Consider the following 24479-nt stretch of genomic DNA (forward strand, 5'->3'; position numbering starts at 1 on the left):
GACAACCCACTCCTCCTACCACAAAACACTAACATATGTGAGAGATGCAATTATACAGCCAAACTGGAGACTAAGCTGTCCCCATCCAAGACTGGAACAGACAGTCAAGGGGAGAAGGTTAACACCTGCACCACACCTCCAGCCGCACATAGACCTACTAAACCAGCACTGGCAAAAAATACACATAAATACACAAAATCATACTCAGAGGCTTTAAATAAAAACCTGCAAAAGCATCAGAGACCTCCAAAGCAGACACCCAAACAACCTGCACCTCCCATCACAAACCAGACAACACATAAAACACAAATCAGTGTGCCACACAATCACAGCCCTTAAGGCAAAATAACATACCTAACACACTAGTAATAGGTGACTCTATAGTCAGGCACACTGACATCTCACTCACTTGGCTGAACTAGCAGAAGGTTAATGTTAGCTGCCTGTCGGGAGCCAGAATCCACCACATAACACAAGCACTCAGGTCACTCCAGAACAAGTACAAATATGACTCTGTCATTGTTCATGTTGGTGTGAATGACCTGAGATGTACCTCCCTGGACTACATAAAAACAGACATGGAAGAGCTCTCTGATCATGTAGCCTGGGCTGGTATGACCCTGACCCTGAGTAGCATCCTGCCCTCACCAATAATGATATCTCAGTATAAAGAAAAAATGATCAATTTCAACAATTGGCTAAATTTCTGGTGTCATTCAAAGGGGATCCAGTGTCTCTCAGCCTGGGACGACATGCTAGACAAGCCGCGTTGCTTCTCAAGAGATGGCTTGCACCTGTCACCCCTAGGCTTTCGAATACTGGCCAAGGCTCTTGCTGCCCCTATAGTGCCTTTTTTAGGCAAGGTTCAAAAGTCAAACCCACCTCTGTAAACAGCACAATTAACAAAAAACTGAGGGTTATGCTACTCAATGCCAGGAGTTTAAATCTCAAAATGCGTGCGCTCAAAGCACTCCTCAGTATGGAGAACATCGACATCTGTGCAGTAACTGAAACCTGGTTCAAGGCTCCAGAGAGCACCCCAGCGCTACTGGGCTACAACATGTACCACATGTTTCGGCCACAGAACACAGACCAAAACACAAAAGGAGGGGGTGTATCCATATTCATCAAGGATACCTACACCTCCAGGTTAGTGGCACAGCATGATACCTCTGAGATCATCCATGTGCAACTAACATCAAGCAAATCTGCAATGCAAGCTATGGCCTGCTACAGATCACCCTCCATGACCCAGGACCACCACTCCACCTTTCTGGAAACACTGGAAAACATGAAGGTCCTATCAAACACCCTGATATTGGGTGATTTCAATTACCCTACCATTAACTGGGAAAACTACTCGAGTACAAACTCCCAGGTCCAGCGCTTCCTGGAATTCATCAACTCAAATGCCCTGGATCAGCTGGTAAACTCCCCTACCAGAGGTGAAAACATATTGGACCTGGTCATCACAAACATGGGCAACAGGTGTTCCACACTGAAGGTCAACCCATCACTGGTTAGATCAGACCATAAACTAATCACTCTGGATGTCCACACCCCCCACCACCCCCAACTAAGAAAACCACAGTAAAAAACTTTTCTAAAGCAAACTTCCCCTTACTTAAGACAGAGGTGGTAAGTTTCACAGCCCCCACGCTAAAGGATAACTCTGCCCAAGATGCAGAAACCTTTACAAATGCACTCTATGAGCACCTACAAGGATGCATGGATTGTGCCATCCCTAGAAAAACCATGACTCACTCCTCTAAAAGAAGGAAACCAGTCTGGTGGACCCCTGCCATAAACAAGCTATACAGTAAAAGGAGGAAACTAGTTCAGCAAAAAAGCAAATCCCAAGAACGAAAGACATCCCTAATCAGTATCAATAAGAAACTAAGGTCCCTCATAAAATCATCCAAGGCTAACATCGAAAGAAAAATAGCCAAGGATTCAAAAGATAACCACAAAGCCTTCTTTAGCTATGTTAAGAATCTAAGTGGCAACTCACAGATATGCACTGAACTAGTGCAAAATAGCACAAAATATACTGAACCTACTGATATTGCCAACATCCTGGCAGATAGATTCAGTGCAAACTTCATCCCCCTCTCACCCCCAAAACGGCCCACAACAATACCAGAAAATTGTAGTGTCCCAGAAATCACAGAAGCACAGGTGAAAATAGCCCTTTCAAAAGCCAAAAACACAGCTTCAGTGGGGCCAGATGGTGTCCCAGACTACGTCTTGCACGAACTACAGAACAAACTAACCCCCCCATCTAAACACGCTGTTCAACCTCAACCTCTCCACAGGCTACATGCCCATAGAATGGCACACAGCAATGGTTATTCCACTCCACAAAGGAGGGATCAAAACTGACCCTGGTAACTATTACCCCATAAGCCTGACTAGCCTGGTCTGCAAAGCTATGGAGTGCATCATCATGGAACTCATTAACAAAGACATTGGGAACCTCCAACATTTGACCCGAACCAGTTCGGCTTTGCTAATGGCAGATCATGCCTACTTAACGTGGATGACTTCTTCAAGACAGTCACCAAGGCCATAGACGAGGGAAAGGTTGTTCACACAGCCTACCTTGACATCACCAAAGCTTTTGATACCATTCCCCACTTGGGTATTACAGAAAAACTCACCAGCCAGAACATAAACCTCTATGTTACGAGATGGGTTGCCAACTGGCTTACAGACAGAACTCACACTGTAAGAATAGCGGGCTCCAGGTCAGACTCTAAACCAGTCACAAGTGGTGTCCCACAAGGTTTGGTCCTGGGACTCCTACTGTTCAGCATATACTTCTCAGAAGTACAGGCAAAGACAGGAGGACTATGGCTAACCAAGTTCTCTGCTGACTTCAAACTGGGAGCCATAATTGACTCGGACATCCTCCAAAAGGGCCTTACTGAGATGGACACCTGGTGTCAAAGTCATGGCCTCAAGCTAAATGCCAAAAAATGCATAGTCATCCCATTTGGGAAAAACAAAACACCCATGAATTACCACATAGGTGGCAGCCTCCTTAAAACAGAAGAGGTAATAAGAGATCTGGGGACCCAGGTTGATAGTAATCTCTCCTCTGACAATCATATTGCCAAAGTAGTTAGGAAATCCTTCTATGTGGCCCATCTAATTACTAAAGGGTTCGCCTCTAGAAATAAAGAGGTCATAGTGCCCCTCTACTCGTCACTCATCAGACCCATCATAGAGTACAATGCCCCATTTGGGATGTACCTCATAAGAAGCTGGAGAGACCACAAAAGTACCTCACCAAGAGGATTACTGGCCTCAAACATATGTCCTATGCAGTCCGACTGAAAAAACTCCAGCTGTACTCAGTGGCATATCAGTTACTCAGAGGTGATCTCTGCCTGACTTACAAAGCCATGTCCAACTCAGAATTGATGGACATGCTCCGCCTAAAGAAATCCAAGTCTCTGCGAGCCACGCAGTCTAGTGAGCTAAACCTCGCCACAGCAATAAATAGAACATGCTGGAGGGATAGATTCCTGTCACAGAGACTCCCCATGCTTTAGAACAAAATTCCAACTACATTAGGCAGAGCCCTTCACTAACACTCTTCAAGAGAAACCTTGACGAGTGGATGGGTAACAGAAAATACACCCCTGTGATCACTTCATTGGCTCTGCTTGACAGAGGATCAGTTAATTAATCAATGGGGTGGCAAAAGCTGACACACTCTGGCTAGGCTTATAAATGCCCTCTGGCAGATAGCCTAGTACCTACCTATGGACCTATATATAACAGTTTAGCTGAAATGTAACTTTCACATTGCTACTTCTAATATAAGTTCTTAAATGTGTTCACTTCCTCAGGGAAATGTTACTATAAAGCCATCTAACATTAGATGACATTATTAATCATTCATCAAGGGTGGCACAGTGGTGTTGCAGTGCAGCAGTTAACATTGTCACCTCACAGCAAGAGATTCTCTGGTTTGATTCTTAGCTGGGGTGCCTTCTGTATGGAGTCTGCATGTATTCCCTGCATTTCTCCAGGTGCCCCAGTTTCCTCACACATTCCAATGACATGCATCTGAAGCATTTCTCCCCAGGGCTTCACTGAAAATAGTCTCTGTCCTAGTCAGACTTTCCCAGTCAATGAATGTTAAAGAAATAAATATGTTTCCAGTAGCAACTGTTGTATCTTCTTACCAACACAAATGTCAAAGTGCATACATCACTCAATTTTCAAGGAAATAAATAATGACATCATAAGTTTTAAGTATTAATTGTGACAACATAACATATCTTGACAGGATTTGTAATACAGTTTGCCAAAACTAATACAATTGCAGCAGTTTAACTCAGTCAAACAGTATCTTCAGTTGGTAAATCTAAATAGTCTTTCTTACTATGATGCAAGTTCTTTATCCTCAGGTTGTTCTTATATAGTCTTAATTAACTCCTCTGGACACAGTAAATATGCAAATCAGGGGTCATCTCATTATCATTCATGAATCAGTTAAACTGCACAAAGTGCTGGGCAGGTAAACATGGTGTGAGACCTATATGTTAAATTTATGGTTTCAAGGTTCCTATCTTGACAGACTGATACATGTATGAAAGTAAGGATTGTTAATGTCCATATGTTTTGGTATAATTGCACAACATTGAGAAAACATCACAAACAGACATTTTTTTTGCTTTTTTTTAGTCCGTTTTCATCCTTGGTGTGACACTTGGCATTATATGTCATTAACTGTTATCACTCGCAAGCAGTGAATTATAATTTACTTCCCAAAGCAAAAACTCAAAAAAATTATTTGGAATGCCATCAGTAGCGCAAATGAGACTGGCACTTGTATAATTTTGCCAGCATTGCAGACAGTAGTAGTTGCCAAAAAGACACCTGCTATGTAACTTTCTCTTTGACTCGATGCATTAATGCAGTAAGATATGACTAACAGTACCAATAAAGCAGGACTGACTCCACCTTTCTATATTTTGAAGTTACCATTCAGAGTTACACATTTTTTTGTGTTGGAACTTATTGTTATTAGTAATACTACATTTTATAGGCATAATGTAACAAATATGACATTGACTAAAGGTAAGAAAAGAAAATCAGCAACATAACGATTGCTGAAATGTAATCCAAACCATATAAAATAGTATGAAATATGTCAGAACTTGTAATCATGGCAGTAATAAGTTTCCTTTAAAAAGGTATCATTCGTACTTGTATACAGTGTGTACAAAATGAGCTTATGTAATCTCCTGTGTGACTCCTTCCTAAAGAAGTAGCATTACATGAATGTATGATGATGTGCAACAGAAATGCAGTTGTCTTGTGGCAAACACTGTTAGAAAATTGAATGAGTCAGGGTAATGCCATAGGTGCTAGGTTCACTTCTACTTTCAAAGGCCACCACTTAAATTAATCACTATACTGCTTATTTTGTATTTATCCTGTCTTTTTTAGGTTTTTTATTTTCTGTCTTTGTGCAATGCTTGGTAATGTGCACTGTTTACTGTCAGTGGTCACTAGCTGTGAATAACAGTTAACTTTGAAGGGAAATATTGAACATTTTAATTTGAAATGCCATCAGTAACACAAATGAGGCTGGCACTGGTGTGCTTCAGTCAGCAATCTGGATAGTACTGAGTGCAGATGACACATCTGTATGTAACTTTCTCTGTGGCTCAAGGTGATAGTGAAATACATTTGGAGTAGCAGCAGAGGTAATGTAGGGCTGAAATCCAGATTACAGAGAATTTTACTGAGGCTGTCAAAATAACTATTGTCATGGACTTTTTAATAGGAATTTAACATGAAGAACAACTGTCAACTTGTAAAATGAAATATACAAGATAACTCTGTGCAATGACTGCTATCTAGATCAGCTATACTCTGTGTGAAATATGTTAAGCATAACAATGGTCATAGTTAAATTAGACTTGCATATGTAAAATCTCCACAATATTCCTTATAGTTTGTGATAGAGTAAATGTATGATTACTATCCACCATACAGGAGAGCATCACCAATGGTGGCAATATATCATTTGAAATGTAATTCATATATCATCAGCCAGAGACATTTGTGGATTTCACAGTGGAATGTGTGTAAAAGCATTGATCCTCACATATGGCCAAGTCTCACTGTCATATTTCATAGTCACATTGTAGTTTGAAGCAGTCATTCCAAATTTCTCTGCCAGGTCATTTATCTGCTTTTAGCTGTGCAAATGTATTTGGCACAGTGGTCCATCTTTGCACACAGGCTGGTACATGCAAGATCTCAAATGGGCACCATTTCCCCTGCCATATTTCCAGATAACCTTCAGAAGTCATGGCAGGGGAAGGTGAGAGTGGTGGTCAATTTACAGCTCAAAGATGGTATAAGGAGCAGTCCAGGATCTTTGTGGCATTCCTAATAAAATTCTATTGCTGGAGCCTTCTGTAGGACTGTATCATACCTTTGTACACAGCGGAGGCTTGAAATAGCTTGGCCAAGGCTGTCAGAAGTGTAACCTGCATTCCATACACTGATGAACAATGCCATCACCATTATAGCGGCATGAAGTGGAACATTCAGGACCTCTAGAGCCAATGTGAGTCAGAATTTTCCACTGCAAACACCAGTGACATGTGTAAATATAGTGACCCATTCCCAGCCATTGCATTACCATGGATGGGCAAGACAATGCACTTTTTCATTATGCTTCTTTTTTCTGTTTTCTATTCTGCACAGATGTAGAAGAGATAGAGCTAGCATGCATTTTATGAAATTTTTGAAGTATGACACATAGACAGATGTTATCATGTAGTGAGTGTAGTAACCAGTGATATTGTACAAAAATTGCGTAAGGAACAGTGCTATATGCCTTAAATCTATGGACAGTCATCAGATATGAGAACAGTCTAAATATGCATCTTTATTATCCATATAATTAATATTTTCCTACAATGATCATGACACATGTAAATGATGACACAGGAAACACTGACATTAAACACAGCTGTTCTATACTGGATCAGAATCAGAATTTTGTATTTATCTGTACTCCTTATTTGTGAGAAGTTTGGCATGGACCACCATAGTCCACTGTTAATTCCCATTTTAAGTTCAAAATCTCAAAAATAATTATGTGTGCTAATACTTTGCCATCATTCATGCAAATGAACTTGTTAATGATGCTCTTCTGGAACCAATTTTGACCAAGTAAAAAAATAAATAAATAAATAAAAATAAAATCTCAGTGACTTATATTGCTTGTGAATGTTTTAATGGCTCATTGTATTCAAGATATGATGAGTTCACTGAGATGCCATCTACACACTACATTATGTAAATAATGTTTGCACTCAAAACACATTATACTTGCAAATAATATACAGTGGTATAAGGGACTTTGGACACAGACTTGATGAGTGGTATTAAGGAACCTACTTCTATATGTTTGACCTGTATGTTTGTTATTTGCATTGCACATTGCCCAAGTATTAACAAATATTGACAATGACATACCAGATAATGAAGATTTACAAACAATGATCCCGAACTGAACCATCCAGGAATGCTTGATTGTACTCCATTATTTTACAGCTATGATTATCATTCACAATTGAACTAACACACCATAATGTGAAACAGTAGCATCTCAGTCACACTACCATAATGTCCATAAATGAAGGGATATACAATTAAACTATGCAGTATACAATTACTCGTCTCCTTGTCAAGACACATTTGTTTTCACCAAAAATGTGATGCACACTACCTGTTCTGCAACACACTGATGTGATGATCATCTTTACAAATGTGTATTATTTCACACTTAAAGTCAAACAACTCCTGTGGTGCTTGCAGTTGATACAATATTCCATAGATTGTGTACTTAGGTGTTTGAAGCCAGCAATGACTCCATCATATGAGTGTGTGTGTGTGTGTGTGTGTGTGTGTGTGTGTGTGTGTGTGTGTGTGTGTGTGTGTGTGTGTGTGTGTATGTCTGCCATGCTAGGGTGAACTGGCTGAACCCACAGAGTTGATGTATACACTTCCACTTAGGAGAAATATTTATAGTGGGAGAGGGCTCACTCATCAATTTCTTCCTCTTTTAGATGAAACATCATCTTCTTTTCAACATACCGATGCAGTCATCATTTCAAATATGTTCTGTATCAAACTTAAAACAAGAGTTCTCCTGTGGCACTTGCAAATGATACTCTGCGCTCTGGATTGTGTAAAAAGATAGGTAGGTGATTCAAATCCAACAGTGAGGAATTAGTTTTAGTTTGCATGTGTATCTCTAGTGGTAGGTAGAAATGGTTTCACCCACATATTAAGTGGAGGTTGAATGTTGGTGTAGAGGTTAAGGTGTTTACCTTTCAAACACAAGGTATAAGGTACAATTATCCCCTTAGAAGGGAAATTGATTTGGCTTAAAATGGCTCACAGGAGAACTTACCTTCAACCTATATCAGATGTGTACCCTTCCACTCAGAAGAAACATTTAAGCTGGGAAAGACTCCATCATCAATTTTATCCCCTTTTAACACAAACAGTTGTTCTGCAACACACTGATGATGTCATCATTTCAACTGTTTCTCCCCCTTGTGATCAGACTTCTCCTGTAATACTTGGAGGTAACATTGTGTACTCTAGATCATGTAACTAGATAGGTTGATGGTTCTAATACCACAGTGAGTAACTAGTCTGAGAGTGTGTGTTCCTACTGCTAAGTAAAAATGGCTTCACCCACACATCACAAGTACACTTGCACTCATGAGAAACACTTACAATGACAGAGAGCTCCCCCATCAATTTCTTCCCCTTTTAACACAAGCAATTGTTCTGCAACAGACTGATGATGTCATGCTTTCAAATGTGCACTATTTCACACTTGCAGTCAGACTTCTGCTGTGGTGAATGCAGTTGATAACGTTATTGTTTAACTAGATAGGTAGGTGATTCAAATACAGCAGTGAGTAACTGGCACGAGTGTGTGTCTATAGTGCTAAGCAGCAATTCCTTTGCCAACAGATCAAGTATGTACCTTTCCAGTGAGAGACAGCTTTCCAACCAGCTGTTTTGCCAATATATGGTGATGTCATCCTTTCAAATGTGCTCTGTCTCATAGCTGTAATCAAACTTCTTGTCTGGCCCTTGTGATTCATGAAATGTTCTCTAGCTTGAGATCTTTGATACATAGCTGTTTCATATCCAGGCAATAACACATATTCTCAGTTGTATCAGAGTGTGTGTGTGAATCGACATGTAAGGAGGAATGGCATCATGTACAGCGACAATGTATAGATGTATAGCCAGGGTGGACTTGTCAACTACTTTTGTTACATTGTAGCCCAGAAAACTGCTTTGCTAAATATTGACTAGGACATTTGCTGAAATGTGTTTTATCTCACCCTTTTATGAAGACCTCCTATGACACCTGAAAATGATCCAATGTTCTCTAGCTTGTAGATTTAGTTAGACATGAATTTGAATCTAAAATTCTATAAATATTGTGTGTAGATGTGTGTGTGTGTGTGTGTGTGTGTGTGTGTGTGTGTGTGTGTGTGTGTGTGTGTGTGTGTGTGTAATTTTAAACAGTTTCTGTATAAGAAAGAAAGTGTGTGTGTGTGTGTGTGTGTGTGTGTGTGTGTGTGTGTGTGTGTGTGTGTGTGAGGTTCCACATTCACAGGAATGACTGGATTGCCCAACATATGTGATTGTGCATACTTACTGTCATGCACTATATTGTTGACATGGAGAGACAACTTCCACCACTCTTTCAATCAATTTTAAGCCACACATATGCCTTGCAACTCGATGATGATTTCATGTCTCACAGATGTAGTAAGACTTATCTTGTGGAATGTGCAGTCAATGCAGTATTCTGTGGTTTAGACAAGTAGTTGTTCAAAGTCAGCAGTGACTACGCACTATGTGTGTGTGATTATGTGTAGTGTAAAATGCAGCTATGGTGCTGTTGAGGCCTCTTCCAGAGTGACTGTTACTGGATCAGTCATTCAGAGATATGCCTGGTTATTTAATCAGCTCCTGCAAGAAGATTTTGAGTCTAAACTTTAAATTACCCCCTTAACAAAGATCTTGTGTTTGGACCTCAAGCAGATAGATTATGCAAACTCTTGCAGAATAAGGTCAAACTATGAAGCACTGCAGAAAAATCCATCTTATCTCTGTGCCCATGTACCAAAAGAATTACCTGTCCAAGTCCACCTCCTTTGTTAGAAGGGAACATAGGCTTTCTCAGAAGCACAAGAAGGCACCCAAAAAAGATTTCCTGTAAAACCTGAAAGGGACCCCAGGAATGAGAAGCCTCCCAATCAAAGATAAGTCTCTGTGACTATTTTCACAACACCCCCCCCCAGTCCTACCATTCTCCTTTCAAAACAACTGTCTCCCTCTCTTTCAATTACAAATTTGGAAAAGATTACCACAGACAAGTAGGTGCTCACCATTATCAAAAAAGGTTGCAGTATGTCCTGGAATGAACTTCCTCCCTTTGAAGGCATTGAAACTGCACCCCACTGCCAGTTATATCTTCTCCCTCCCATTCTTTTGGAACTATAGTTCAAAGCCACCATAGAAGCAATCCCCCCTCAGTTTGTAGGACAGCAGGCTGATTCTAGTACCAGGAAATGAAGGACAGTGGAGACCGGTACTGGATCTCTCCCACCTCAACACCTTTTTCAAGGTACCTACTTTCAAAATACTGCCTCTTCAGACCCTTTTCTCCTTTATTCTTATGCAGCCCTTTCTAGTGTCTTGGATTTAAAGGATGCTTATCTGCATATCCCCATATGCCTTTCTTGCAGGAAATTCCTGAGATTCTCAACTGGCTCATCACATTTTCATGTTACTGCTTTGCCTTTTGTTTCTTTTTATAACCCCCTCAGATTCATCACAAAGTGCTTATCCCCAGGTATAGCTTGTTGTATGACTAGGGGAATGCATATATTACCTTACATAGACAATCTGCTAATCCAGGCATTTTCAAATTGGATTTTACTACAGTATCTCAGTTTTGTTCACATTTTCCTACTGCAACCTGGATTCACTGTCAGGTTCAAAAATCTTCTGTTTAACCCACTCAATACCTACTTTTCTTTGTTGTAGACTAGATATCAAAAACATGCAGGCCTTCTTCCCCAGGAAAATGTGCAAAGCCTCACAACTTACTTCCAGTCCCTAACTTCTGTCCCAGCTTGTTCAGGTAGGGAGATTCTCAGAGCACTAGGTAACATGGCAGCAGCCTTGCCAATGTTTCCTTTAGCCAGAATGCACATGAGGAAAATTCAGTGGTACCTGGAAAAAACATGATCCCAACACTGTTTCCCCTTGGACACACAGATTTCCTCTCATGCCTTGTCTTCAGAAGGGGATCCTATAGTGGGTGATATTGGTGTATCTCAATCAAGGACTGCTTTCCAGGGTACAGACTCCAAGTCAAGAGCTGTACACAGACACCTCAGATGAAACTTAGGAATTATGGATGGGAATCCAAATGGTCCAGGGTTGTTGGCACTCCAACCTCAAGAAAGAGCACATCAACCTGAAACAGATGAGGGCTCTTATTCAGGCTGTACGAGTATTTTCCCACCTCTGGAAATGAGGACATTTAAGAGTATTCACAGACAACACAACAGTCATGTGGTACATAAACAAGCAAGAATGAACCGGATCATACCATTATACAAGCTGGCTCAGATTTAGTGGGACCTAGCCATCAAGGCAGGCATGCCCCTTTAAGCAGTATGCATTCCATCTCAGGATGTCCTGGAAGACTGTCTCAGTAGGTCTATTAAAGACCAGAATAAATGGATGCTGAACAAATAGGTCTTCGTAGACATAGTCCACAGATGGGAAACACCATAGATATATTTATTTGCCTTGGAGAGCAATAGACAGCTCCCGCTTTTTTGAACCAGGAATTATTGACCCTTGGCTTGGAGTTTAGATGCATTATCCTTCCAGTGGATAGGGAGATTTCTTTATGCCTTTATCCACTTCCTCTGCTACCAAAAGGTCAAAGATCAAAAAAATAAAAAAAAGAAGACAAACTCTAATGGTAACCCCCTTTTGCTCATGGCAGCATCAGTTCCCTCTTCTCTATCACTTAACCAGGGACAATCACTACAAGCTACCCAACAAAGTAGACCTGAAGACAGATCAGGAGGGCTCATTGCTTCACCCCAACCTGTAATACCTCAGCTTAAGCCTATGGATGATAGGATTCTGATTCCCTCCAGATGCCAGTTTCCCGAGGATGTGCTCTGGGTTCTCCAGGAGGCAAGGCAACCCACCACAAGAAAATCCTACATAGCTAAATGAAAGATATTTTCAATATGCTATCAAGCAAACAATCAAGACTATAAAATCAGTGCTTCCTCTTTTCTTATCCTATTTATGTGAGCTAATGAAAAGCGGTCTGGCTTTTTCTTCTTTTAAAGCCCACCTTTCAATTATTTCAGGCTGTCTTCCCATGAGTCTGCCTGTTATGTCCAGGTTTGTAGTCAAACAATTTTAGAAAGTGGTTTAGTACTTAAACCCGCCAAGAATACCTGTGCCCCCCTTGAGATCACGATTTTATACTGGAAAAAACTCAATCGATCTTCCTTTGAGCTAGCTTCTTCTACTCTCAAATTCTGCACCTAGAAAACCATTTGGTTGCTGGCTATCACTTCTACTGTGAGAGTCTCAGAACTACAAGAACTCATGACTGCTCCTCCCTTTCTTATTTTCCATAAGGACAGAGTGTCCCAGTGGGCCATCCCCTCTTTCATGCCCAAAGTGGTAAATATGGTGTCCCTCCACCAGGCCATCATCCTTTCTACCATTTTTCACAATCCACTGAACAGAAGTGAAAGACTTCTTCATTTCCCAGATGTGCACAGACAACTAAGATTCTATATGGACAAAACATAGTCTGTTCATAAGTCAGACCAACTATTTATCTCCTTCATGGACTCTAAACCGGGCCAACTAGTATCCAAACAAATTATTGCGAGCCAGATTTCTAAGTCCATTCACTTTTGGTACTCATACCATGGCAAATCCTTGCCCTCTTTCCCAAGGGCTCACTCTACTAGAACAGTAGCCTCTTCTGGGCTTTTTACAAAGGGGAAGATCACAGAACCATCCTGGAAGCTGTTACCTGATCTTCTGTACATGCTTACACTAAACACTACAGAAATGATGCCTTTTCCATGTCAAGGACAGCCTTTGCCATGTTAGTTCTCTCTACCCCTTGGGCAGTTCTCACCACTTCCAGTAAACCCCCTTCTGTTCCTTTAAGCTTTATGAATCATCCATCTGTTTGGGAAAACTGCAGCAGTGATTTCAGTCCAGGACATAGTACAGTTCTATAAGAACTTACCATAAAAGTAGATGTCCTACTGATCACTGTTACAGTATTCCTTCCCACTTTCCTTTCTCCTTCTGGCCATTTCCTGTTCTTTCTTGTCTCGGCTGCCCTCTCTGACAGACACTAGGACTGAGGAGGCCCTCTCTTCTCCTGTTATACCCCTCTTAGCTGACTACTTTTCTCTCAGATGTCCTCAGGCTTCTGGCTTGGAGACAGTCAGAGGAATTGAACTTATACTTCCACTTATGTGCCCCTATGATTATGAGCTGAAATCATACATTGGACATATGCTTCTGGGAAGGTGTAAGCTTTGTTATCCCAGCTGAGCATCAGAGGTGGAAAACCCATTTGTTTGGAATTACTGACTTCTTCAGTATATATAGTCATTCAATAATTGGTTGAAATCTAGAAATGTTTATGTGTAAAACAGTATGAACAGGGAAGAGTGGTGTAGCATCACTGCATCCTTTTGATCCCTCAGAATAATATTTAGTGGATTCATGATCATCAAAAGCCTTTCTTAGTTTACACCTCAAAATGTGTACTTTCTGACACCTGCACTTTGCTATCTACCGTGGCAGAAACAGATAATACAGAGCTCTTTAGAGTGTGGATCATGATAGGCAGGGGTTTGAATTTAATAAGGTTTTTCTGTCTGGCAAGTGGCTTAACACAAAGAATGGTGATATACCACAGTAGCAGGGCAACATTTCTTATGGCTCAGATTCCATGTTAGGAGAGCCGTAACCATTCCAAAAGGATAATGATGCAATTCCCTTAAGTGTGTTCTTCATGACACGTCAGATATGCTTTTGTCTATGTTGTAAATGGCTGATGCAACTCTCTCTCTGAGGTCCAATCTCAGCCATATGTTTGAGACTGGCAAGATGTAACTGCTGCGTATGTCAGACGATGCTTACAGGTGTTATTTATTCCCCAGAATTATGGATATGTATTCCATCACTTAATCTTAACATTTATGTATAACTTTAATTTTTTTTAGAATATTGGTCTTTAAAGACAATAATGGCTTATTCATCAGTTCTTGATGTCTGCCATGCTACCAAGTTGTCATAAAGTGTGAGTGGACCTGTGTTGTGATGCTTTCTTATGTTTTGTGGTGGGTAGTAGACACAGTCGGCCTTTAGGCATAGGCGAACTAGGCAACCGCCTAGGGCACCATACAGGCCAGTCTTCTAAAGGGCGCAATTTTTATTTAGATATTTTTCTCAGGCAGGCCATAAAGTTTGCACTCTTCTTGGAGCCCTGTCTCTAAGTCAAGGTGCTGGAACCATAGCGCAAGGAGGGGGCGAGTTCCCACCCACTTTTACAGATGCAGCAGTAGGCTTCAACAATTTAAACAACAAAAAAAAAGTTATTTACTACGCGGTACAAGTCTTCTCCTTTAAGGAGGAACATGCGTGCGTCAAGATGTCAGCATGGATCTAAATGCACTACGGAGTGAAATTTAAGCATGTGGTTCCCTTAACTAAGTTTTGGATTAATCCTGTCCTAAGTCTGTGTGTCTGCATGTGGCCGTTTGCAAAGATGGTAAGTCTGTATATATATATATATATATATATATATATATATATATATATATATATATATATGTGTGTGTGTGTGTGTGTGTGTGTGTGTGTGTGTGTGTCTGTGACACTGTATGAATTTTGAGGGCTGTTTGGTTCATAGGTTCATAGGTAGGTACTAGGCTATTGGCCCTAGGGCCTATACAAGCCTAGCCGAAAAGGTACCCTGGCTTTCGCCACCCAAGAAAATTATTTTCCTGTGCCCCTGTCAAGCAGAATCACAGAAGTGATCCCCGAGGTGAATTTCCTATTACCCATCCAGTCATCAAGATTTTTCTTGAAGAGTGCTAATGAGGAGCTTTGTTTGACATAGATAGGTAGTCTGTTCCAGGATATGGGAAGTCTCTGGGACAGGAATCTATCCCTCCAGCATGTTCTGTTTATTGTGGTGACAAGGTTTAGGTCCCTAGAGTGTGTAGCTCAGAGGGATTGGGATTTCTTTAAGTGGAGCATGTCAAACAGCTCTGGGTTTGACATAGCTTTGTATGTTACGCAGAGATTGCCTCTGAGTAGGCGATATGCGATGGAGTAAAGCTGGAGTTTTTTTAGATTGTCTGCGTAAGGCATCTGTGTGAGGCCAGTAATCCTCTTTGTGAGGTATTTTTGCAGCCATTCCAGTTGCTGTAGATGTCTTGTGAGGTACATACCAAAAGGGGTGTTGTACTCTATAATGGGTCTAATGAGTGATGAGTAGAGGGGAACAATAACCTCTTTTTTTCTGGATGAAAAACCTTTTGTGATGAGGTGTGCCACATAGAAGGATTTCCTGACCACTGTGGCGATGTGATTATCAAAGGAGAGACTACTGTCCACCTGTGTCCCAAGGTCTCTTATCACACTTTCGGTGTTAAGTAGACTACCGCCTATGTGGTAGTTCATGGGTACAGAGTTTTTACCAAAGGGGATGACAATGCACTTTTTGGCATTGAGCTTGAGACCATGTCTTTGACACCAGGCATCTGTCTCAGTGAGGCCCTTTTGTAGGATGTCCACATCGTTAGGAGTTTCAATTATGGCTCCTAGTTTGCAGTCATCTGCAAATTTAGTTAGCCAAAGACCTTCTGTGTTAGCCTGTACTTCAGAGAAGTAGATATCAAACAGGAGAGGACCCAAGACTGAACCCTGTGGTACTCCACATGTCACTGGTCTGAAGTCTGATTTGGAGTCTGCTACTTTCACGGTGTGGGTTCTTTCAGTAAGCCAGTTGGCAACCCATCTTGTGACATAGGGATTTATACCTAGTTTAGTGAGTTTATCTATAATTCCAGAGTGGGGGATGGTGTTGAACCCCTTGGCGAGATCTAGATAGGCTGTGTGAACCACCTTACCCTCATCTATGGCTTTGGTGACTACTTCAAAGAAGTCTATCAGGTTTAGGAGACATGATCTGCCTTTTACAAACCCAAACTGTGTGGGGTCCAGAGTTTGGGGATCTCCAATGTTTTTGTGTATGAGTTCCATGATGCTATGTTCCATGGCCTTGCAGACAAGGTTCGTCAGGCTAATGGGGCGGTAGTTCCTGGGGTCTGTTGTGGCCCCCCCTTTGTGGAGTGGGATAACTGTCACGGTGCACCATTCAATGGGCACAAAGCCTGAGGTGAGGCTATGATTGAACATGGTACTTAGGTGGGGTTTAGTTTCATAGTTTCATAGTATAGTACTAGGTTATCTGCCCTGGGGCATTTGTAAGCCTAGCCATAGTGATGTGGCTTTTGCCACCCCATGAAATGGTACAAAAAATGTACTGAATAAATTTAGAATACTGTGCCTCTGTCTAGTAGTGACACAATGAAGGTCCCCTTATATAACAGAATTAGTTTACTGTGCCCCTGTCTAGCAGTGACACAGATGTGACCCCTGGGGTAAACTTACGATCTCCCATCCACTCATCAAGATTTCTCTTGAAGAGAGTCAGTGAGGGGCTCTGCCTAATACGAACTGGGATCTTGTTCCAAAGCATGGGAAGCCTCTGGGTTATGAATCTATCCCTCCAGCATGTCCTATTCATACTTGTGCCGAGGTTTAAGTCTTTAGCTCTCGTGGTCCTGATGGATTTGGATTTTTTGAGATGGAGCATGTCCATCAGATCCTGATTGGACATGGCCTTGTACGTCAGGCAGAGATCACCTCTGAGCAGGCGGTATGCTACTTAATAGAGCTGAAGTTTCTTTAGTCTGGCAGAATAAGACATATGTTGGAGACCCTTGATCCTCTTGGTGAGGTACTTTTGGGGTCTCTCCAGCTGTTGCAAATGCCGGGTGAGGTACATACCAAATGGGGCATTGTACTCAATCATGGGTCTGATGAGGGAGGAATATAGGGGTACAATGACATCCTTGGATCTGGATGTGAATCCCTTCATGATGAGGTGTGCAAGGTAGAATGTTTTTCTAACCACTTTGGCAACGTGGGTGTCAAATGAGAGGTCGCTGTCAACTTGGGTCCCTAGGTCTCTGATTACTTTTTCCATACTCAGTGGGTTGCTGTCTATGTGATAATTTGTGGGTACTTTGTTTTTCCCAAAGGGGATGACTATACATTTTTTGGCATTTAGTTTAAGGCCGTGACTCCGGCACCAGTTGTCCGTTTCTGTGAGGCCTTTTTGTAGGATGTGTGTGTCTGCTGGTGTATGGACTATGGCACCTAGTTTGCAGTCATCTGCAAACTTTGTCAGCCACAGCCCTCCCATGTTTGCTTTAACATCTGAGAAATAAATGCCGAACAAGAGGGGTCCCAGGACAGATCCCTGTGGGACACCACTTGTGACTGGCTTTGAGTCTGACATTGCTCCAGCGATTTTAACTTTATGGGTTCTGTCCTTTAGCCAGATTGCAACCCATCTAGTGACATAAGGGATTACTTTTAAGCTGTTGAGCTTATCTATGATGCCTGAGTGGGGTATTGTGTCGAAGGCCTTAGCCAAGTCCAGGTATGCTGTATGGACTGCTTTGCCCTCATCAATGGCTCTAGTGACTGTTTCGAAAAAGACAACCAGGTTTAAAAGGCAGGATCTGCCCTTTACAAAGCCAAACTGGGTGGGGTCAAGTGTCTGTAGGTCCCCTATGTCTCTGTTTATGAGTTCCATAATGATTCTTTCCATAGCTTTGCAGACCAGGCTGGTTAAGCTTATGGGGCAGTAGTTTCCAGGGTCTGTAGAGGCACCCCCCTTGTGGAGTGGGACCACTGTTGCTGCACGCCAGTGTTCAGGTACATATCCTGAAGTAAGGCTAAGGTTAAATAGCATTTTTATGTGTGGGTTTAGCTCCTCTTGGAGTTCACGTAACACGCACCCCGGGATACCGTCAGGTCCCATTGATACTGTGTTTTTTGCTTTGTTTAGGGCGGTTCTCACTTGGACATCTGAGATGACAGGGAGATTACATTCAGCTGGGATAAGTATTTCTTCTTTTGGGGGTGAAGGAGGGGAGAAATTTGCACTGAACCTGTCAGCCAGAATGTTGACAATATCTGTGGGTTCAGTGTATTTTTTGTTGTTTTGAACCAACTCTGAGCATATCTGAGGGTTTCTGCCCAGGTTTCTAACATAGCTGAAGAAGGCTTTGTGGTTATCTTTAGTGTCCTTAACGATTTTTCTCTCAAAGTTGGCCTTGGATGTTTTTATGAGAGAACATAGTTTTCTGCTAATGTTGATCAGAGATGTCTTCCCTTCATGGGATTTTGCTCTGACGTGCAGTAGCTTCCTTCTTTTGTTATACAATTTGTTTATGGATGAGGTCCACCAGACAGGACGCTTACCTTTGGTGGAGAGGGACTTGGATTTGTTTGGGATTGCATGATCCATGCATTCTTGGAGATGTCCATAGAAAGCATTTGTGAAGGATTCGGCATTGTGGGATGTGGTATCCACTAGCACAGTGGGCTTAAAGGATACCATCTCAGTCTTAAGAAGAGTGAAGTCTGCTTTTGAGAAGTTTTTCACTGTGGTCTTCTGTGCTGGGGGTGGAGGTGGGATATGTATATCCAGGGTGATTAGTTTGTGGTCAGATCTCACTAGTGAGGGGTATACTTCGGTGTGGAGCATTTTGTCCCCATGTTTGTGATGATCAGGTCTAGTATATTATCTCCCTAGTGGGAGAGGTGACTAGTTGTTCCAATGCATTTGAATTTATGAATTCCAGGAACCTTTGGGCTAGGGTATTAGGGCTAGAATAATGTACCCAATCTATGTTTGGGTAGTTGAAGTCTCCCAGTATGATGGTATTTTGTGATACATTCATATCCTCCAATGTCTTCAGGAAGGCTGAGTGGGGTTCTTGAGATTGGGAGGGTGGTCTGTAACATGCTACCAGTTGTATAGCAGTTTTGCCTATGGTTAGTTGCACCTGTATGGTCTCTGATGCTTCATGTGTTGCTACTAACCTGGAGGTGTGGGTGTCCTTGATGAATATGGACACACCCCCTCCCTTTGTGGTTCGGCCTGGGTTTTGGGGCCAAAAAGCATGATACGAGGTAGAGCCTGGTACTGCTGGGGTGCTCTCAGGAGCCTTGAACCAGGTTTCAGTTACTGCACAGATGTCGATGTTCTCCATGCTGAGGAGTGCATCAAGTGCCTGCATCTTGAGATTTAGACTTCTGGCGTTGAGCAGCATTACCCTTAGTTTTTTTCCATTTTTGTTTTCTAAGGAGGTGGGTTTGTCTTTTGAGCCTTGCCTAAAAAAGGCACTATGGGGGTGGCAAGAGCCTTAGCCAATATCCGGAAGCCCAGTGGTGACAGGTGTAAGCCATCCCTTGCGAAGCAGCATGGCTTGTCCAACATGTCATCCCAGGCAGACAGACATTGGATCCCCTTAGAATGACACCAGTACTTGGAGCCAATTGTTAAAGCTGATCATCTTGTCTTTGTATTGTGGTATCATTCTTGGTGAGGGCAAGATGCTGCTCAGGGTCAGGGTCATACCAGCCTGGGCTACATAATCGGAGAGCTCCTCTATGTCTCTTTTCATGTAGTCCAGGGAGGTACGTCTCAGGTCATTCACACCAGCATGGACAATGATGGAGTCATATTTGTACTTGCTTTGGAGTGACTTGAGTGCGTGTGTTATGTGGCGGATCCTAGCTCCCGATAGACAGCTCACAGTCACCTTCTCCTTGTTCAGCCTGGTCAGCGGGACATCAGTGTGTCTGACTACAGAGTCACCTATTGCTAGTGTATCAGGCAGGGTGTTTGGCCTTAAGGGCTGTGATTGGTTGACACACTGATTTATTGAAGTATGTGTTGCATGTGTTTTGTTTTGAGGTGGTGGATTTTTGGATGTCTGCTTTGGGAGCCTCTGTTGTTTTGGTAAGTTTTTTATTAGAGCCTCCGAGTATGTCTTTGTGTTTTTATGTGTTTGGTTAGCAGTTGTGGTAGGTCTATGTGGGACTGGGATTGTTGTGTGTGTGGTTGCCATCTCCTCCTGTCTGGTCATGCCAGCCCTGAGTTGAGAGAGTTAACCCTCCAGTTTGGCTATATAGTTGCATCTCTCACATGTATTTGTGTTTGTTGGGAGGAGGAGAGGGTTGTCTGTGTACATGAGACAATTGTAGCATTGTCTCAAGATACCCAGATTGACCAGCTGAATTGGAGATGACGCCAGTAATCTACCACTCGACATGCTAGAACAGTATAAGGGAGTGCTGTACCTTTAAGGGAAGTGGATATTCACAGGGGTGGTAAGTAGATGTAGTGCTTTACTTAGTACGAGAGTGCTTACTTAGTAGAGAAGTATTGAGAACAAGTGCTAGGCTTATAATATAGTGAGTAGTCTGGTTATACTAAGAGTTGAGCTTCCTTAAGGGAAAATTTGAAGAGCAGACTTGGCGGAGCCAGAAAAAGTTTAACCTTATGCGCACAACCGCGCAAAGCCGTGCAAACACGGATTTTAAACAGTGAACTACAAAAGAGCTAGAAATGGTCCAAAACAACCAATTACTTCAGCTTCTTGTGCTGAGGTCACTTCCTACAGGGACAGATAGGCTGCTCAAGGCTCCCCACTCCCACTGGTGAGCAAAGAAACTTCCTTCTATCCAAGTAAGGTAATGGACAACACAGGAACTACACCACAGCCCAGAATACAGCAATGCCTGTAAACTGGTCTAAACTAGTCGAGGAGAGGCGGGAAAACAAGGATTATTTTTTTGTTTTTTTGTTTTTTCGGTAGAAACACACAGAAAATGCAGAAACAGTGATAAATTAGTTACACAGGCTAGCACACTTTAGTGGGCAGCCTCCACAGTTAAATTAAACAAACAAACAAACAAACTTTCAATCAAATTCGACTACAATGTAACTTTAAGTGCAGATTTTAAAATAATGCAACAAACAGTTAAAAAACAGTTCAAGCTAGTTCAGGGTAAGCTACAGAAGCTATTCCAAGTGAAAAAAAGCAAAGATACTTAAATCCAGAAAGTAGTCACTTTTCTGAGTTCCCTGCTGCTAGGACCACTCTGCAGAACCACGAGGAGCTTGTCTGAGCAGTATAGCCAGAAAAAAACGCCCAGAGGCGGATTTTAAACAGTGTGCCAGTTCATTCTGTAGTTCATGTAGAAGGCAGCCTGGGATGTTGTCAGGTCCCATGGATGCTGTGTTCTTGGCCTTGGAGAGTGAAGTTTTTACCTGTGCAGCCATGATTACAGGAACTTTGCATTCTTCCGGTATAAAGGCGGGCCCTTTAGAGTGTGAGACGGGGGTAAAGTTAGCACTGAACCTATCTGCCAGGATGTTGGCAATATCAGTTGGTTCTGTATATTTAGTGTCATTGTGCTGAAACTCAGAGGTAGATCTGAGTGTTGCCATTGAGATTTTTGACATAGCTATAGAATGCTTTGTGGTTGTCTTTAGAATCAGTGGCAATTTTGTTTTCATAACTAGCTTTGGAGGATTTTATGAGAGATCTCAGCTTCTTACTGAGGCTGACTAGGGAGTTCCTCCAATCATGGGATTTTACTCCTTTTTGCAACAGTTTCTTTCTTCTGTTGTAGAGTTTGTTTATGGCAGAAGACCACGAGATTGGCTTCCTTTTTTTGGAGGATAGCATCTTGGTTCTGTTAGGGATAGCACGATCCATGCACTCATGTAAGTGCCTATAAAGTGCATGTGTGTAGGATTCAGCAGTCGTACCTCTATTGTCCATCTGCATGGGTGTCGTGAAGTTTGCCACTTCTGTCTTAAGAAGTGTGAAGTTGGCTTTGGAGAAATTTTTTACGGTTGAGTAAAAGTAGAATAGAATATACACACAATTGTGTACAAGGGTACCAGCCTGCATTTCAAAGAACAAATCTGTCTGTCAATGAGGTAGGGTTAGCATCTGCCCTTCTTCCTGCAGAACAGAGCTAGTAATAGCAGCTGTGTCCATCAAAAATGGGTCATCATATAACAAAAGAAAAAACACAAGCAAAGTCTATACTTCCATTGTAAATGGAGCTTGCTGAATTCTGTCTAAATACTGCAGAAAATTTAGATAATGATTGCCTTTTCTAAAACGTAACCTTATTAACTAATGCTGACAATGAAAATTCTACAAACAGTAATGAATTTTTCATTGTCTCATCTAGCCAACATTTTTAACAGTACATCTTAAATTTTCGTAATAATTCATTAGATGAATTTTGTTTGTTATTCTTTTGCATATATATATATATATATATATATGTGTGTGTGTGTGTGTGTGTGTGTGTGTGTGTGTGTATTATGTATTCCTTCTCTATTGTTTATTATGCAAAATATTTTTTTCTATTTATTGTTTTGTATACTATTATCCATTACATAAAAATTAATTTCTTGTTTCTTTTTGTATTAGAGCTTTTTTCCCGGGCCTCTGCTAATAATGTTTTTTTTTTTTTTTTTTTTGCTCAGTTGGACTTTGCCAGTAACCAAATGTCAAATAAAAATAAATGTATATTTCTGTGATGATAGCTGCTCAATACACAGAGAAATAATGCTAAAATGTTTAGATTTACAGCTCCGGATGTTGAAAAAATAGTTGATTTTTGAATGACACAGGCATCTAATAATTAGCTAGAAATTATGTGTGCATTCTGACAACATCCACTTCACTTTCAAATATTAAAAACATTTTCAAAGAAAAACAGATTCACACACATACATACATTGCTTACTTATTTATTTATTAAGATTTGTTAACCGGGAATGTCCACTGGGTCAGAGACCCATTTTCAGTGGAGGCCCAGTGAAAAAAGCTCCACAAGCATTACAGAGAATGGAAAATTAAAAGTATTACAGATATAACAGGCAGAAAACATATTACAATTTACATTTCTTAGAATTTACATTAAACTGAACTAGAAAATCCTTATAATAGGTTATAAAGTTACATCAATAGAAAAAGAATGGAGTAAGAAACAAATACTAACCTAGGTAAGAATTATAGTATCCTGTATAGTACGAATACAGTAGTTAATGTGAAGACTGGGTTTTGCAAAGTTTTGTCATCTTATTATTTCATGCAAAGTACTGTTTAAGGCGGTTTGCTCCTGAGACAGGTGCAGGAAGGATTGTTTAGATAATGTGTTTTTAGAGCTACTTTAAAAAATTTTAGGTGGTCAATTTGGGTTATTTTAGATGGAAGATTATTCCACAGTCTGCTTATAGTATGGGAGAACAGATACTGTCCTTCTGTTTTGTTGAGCTTAGTTACAGTTAGCAAAGATCTTACTGTTCTTGTGGGGGTGTATGTTTGTAAGATTGATTTAAGGGCAGGGCAGTCATTAGGTTTAGAAATTAGTTTGTGGGCTAAGGTTAGTTGGGTGTATTGTAGATAGTGGGAAAACTCTAGCCATTTTATCTCTGTGATAGCATGGCAGTGATGAGAACAGTGTGATTTTTCAGAGACGAATTTAGCTAGTTTATTGTAACAGGGTTGTAATTTATTAATAAGGGTTGTTTGCAGATTAGTAAAAATGGCACTACCATATAGAAGGGAGGGGATGAGTAAGGTAATGGCTAGTTTTTTTTTAGTATATTTATCCAGGTAGAACTTGTGGCTATAAAGATTGCCAAGTTTGAAGTGGGTTTTCTTTATAGCAGGTAGGATGTGTGGTTCATATGTGAGTTTGTCTATTGTTATACTTAATTGTTGTATCTTTCGGCTTTTCCTGGTTAGGGGTCACCACAGCGGAACTCCGGTCCGCTAATGATTGGCAGTAGATTTTTTACATGCTGAGTTGCCGGCTCTGATGCACAACCTTCAATGAAGGTACACCCATTCATGCATGTGTCCACACAGAAGACGCTCTAGCTGAGAATTGAACATGACAACGTCTTACTGTGAGGCGACAACGCTACCGCAGCACCACCAATGCAGTATTGTTATACTTAGTAGTTTGGTTATTTTCACAGGTTCTATTACAGTGCCATCTTTAGAAAGGATTTTGAAGTCAAAGTCAGGGGATTTTGCAGAGAAAAGTAAAAGTTTCATTTTTTTTTTGGGTTAAGCATAAGTTGTGCATCAATAAGCAATGATTCAACAGAAGTAAAAGCCTGTTGTGTAGCTGTA

This window comes from Protopterus annectens, chromosome 5.part0, assembly GCF_019279795.1.
Source record: "Protopterus annectens isolate FY-2018-M chromosome 5.part0, PAN1.0, whole genome shotgun sequence".
NCBI lineage: Eukaryota > Metazoa > Chordata > Ceratodontiformes > Protopteridae > Protopterus > Protopterus annectens.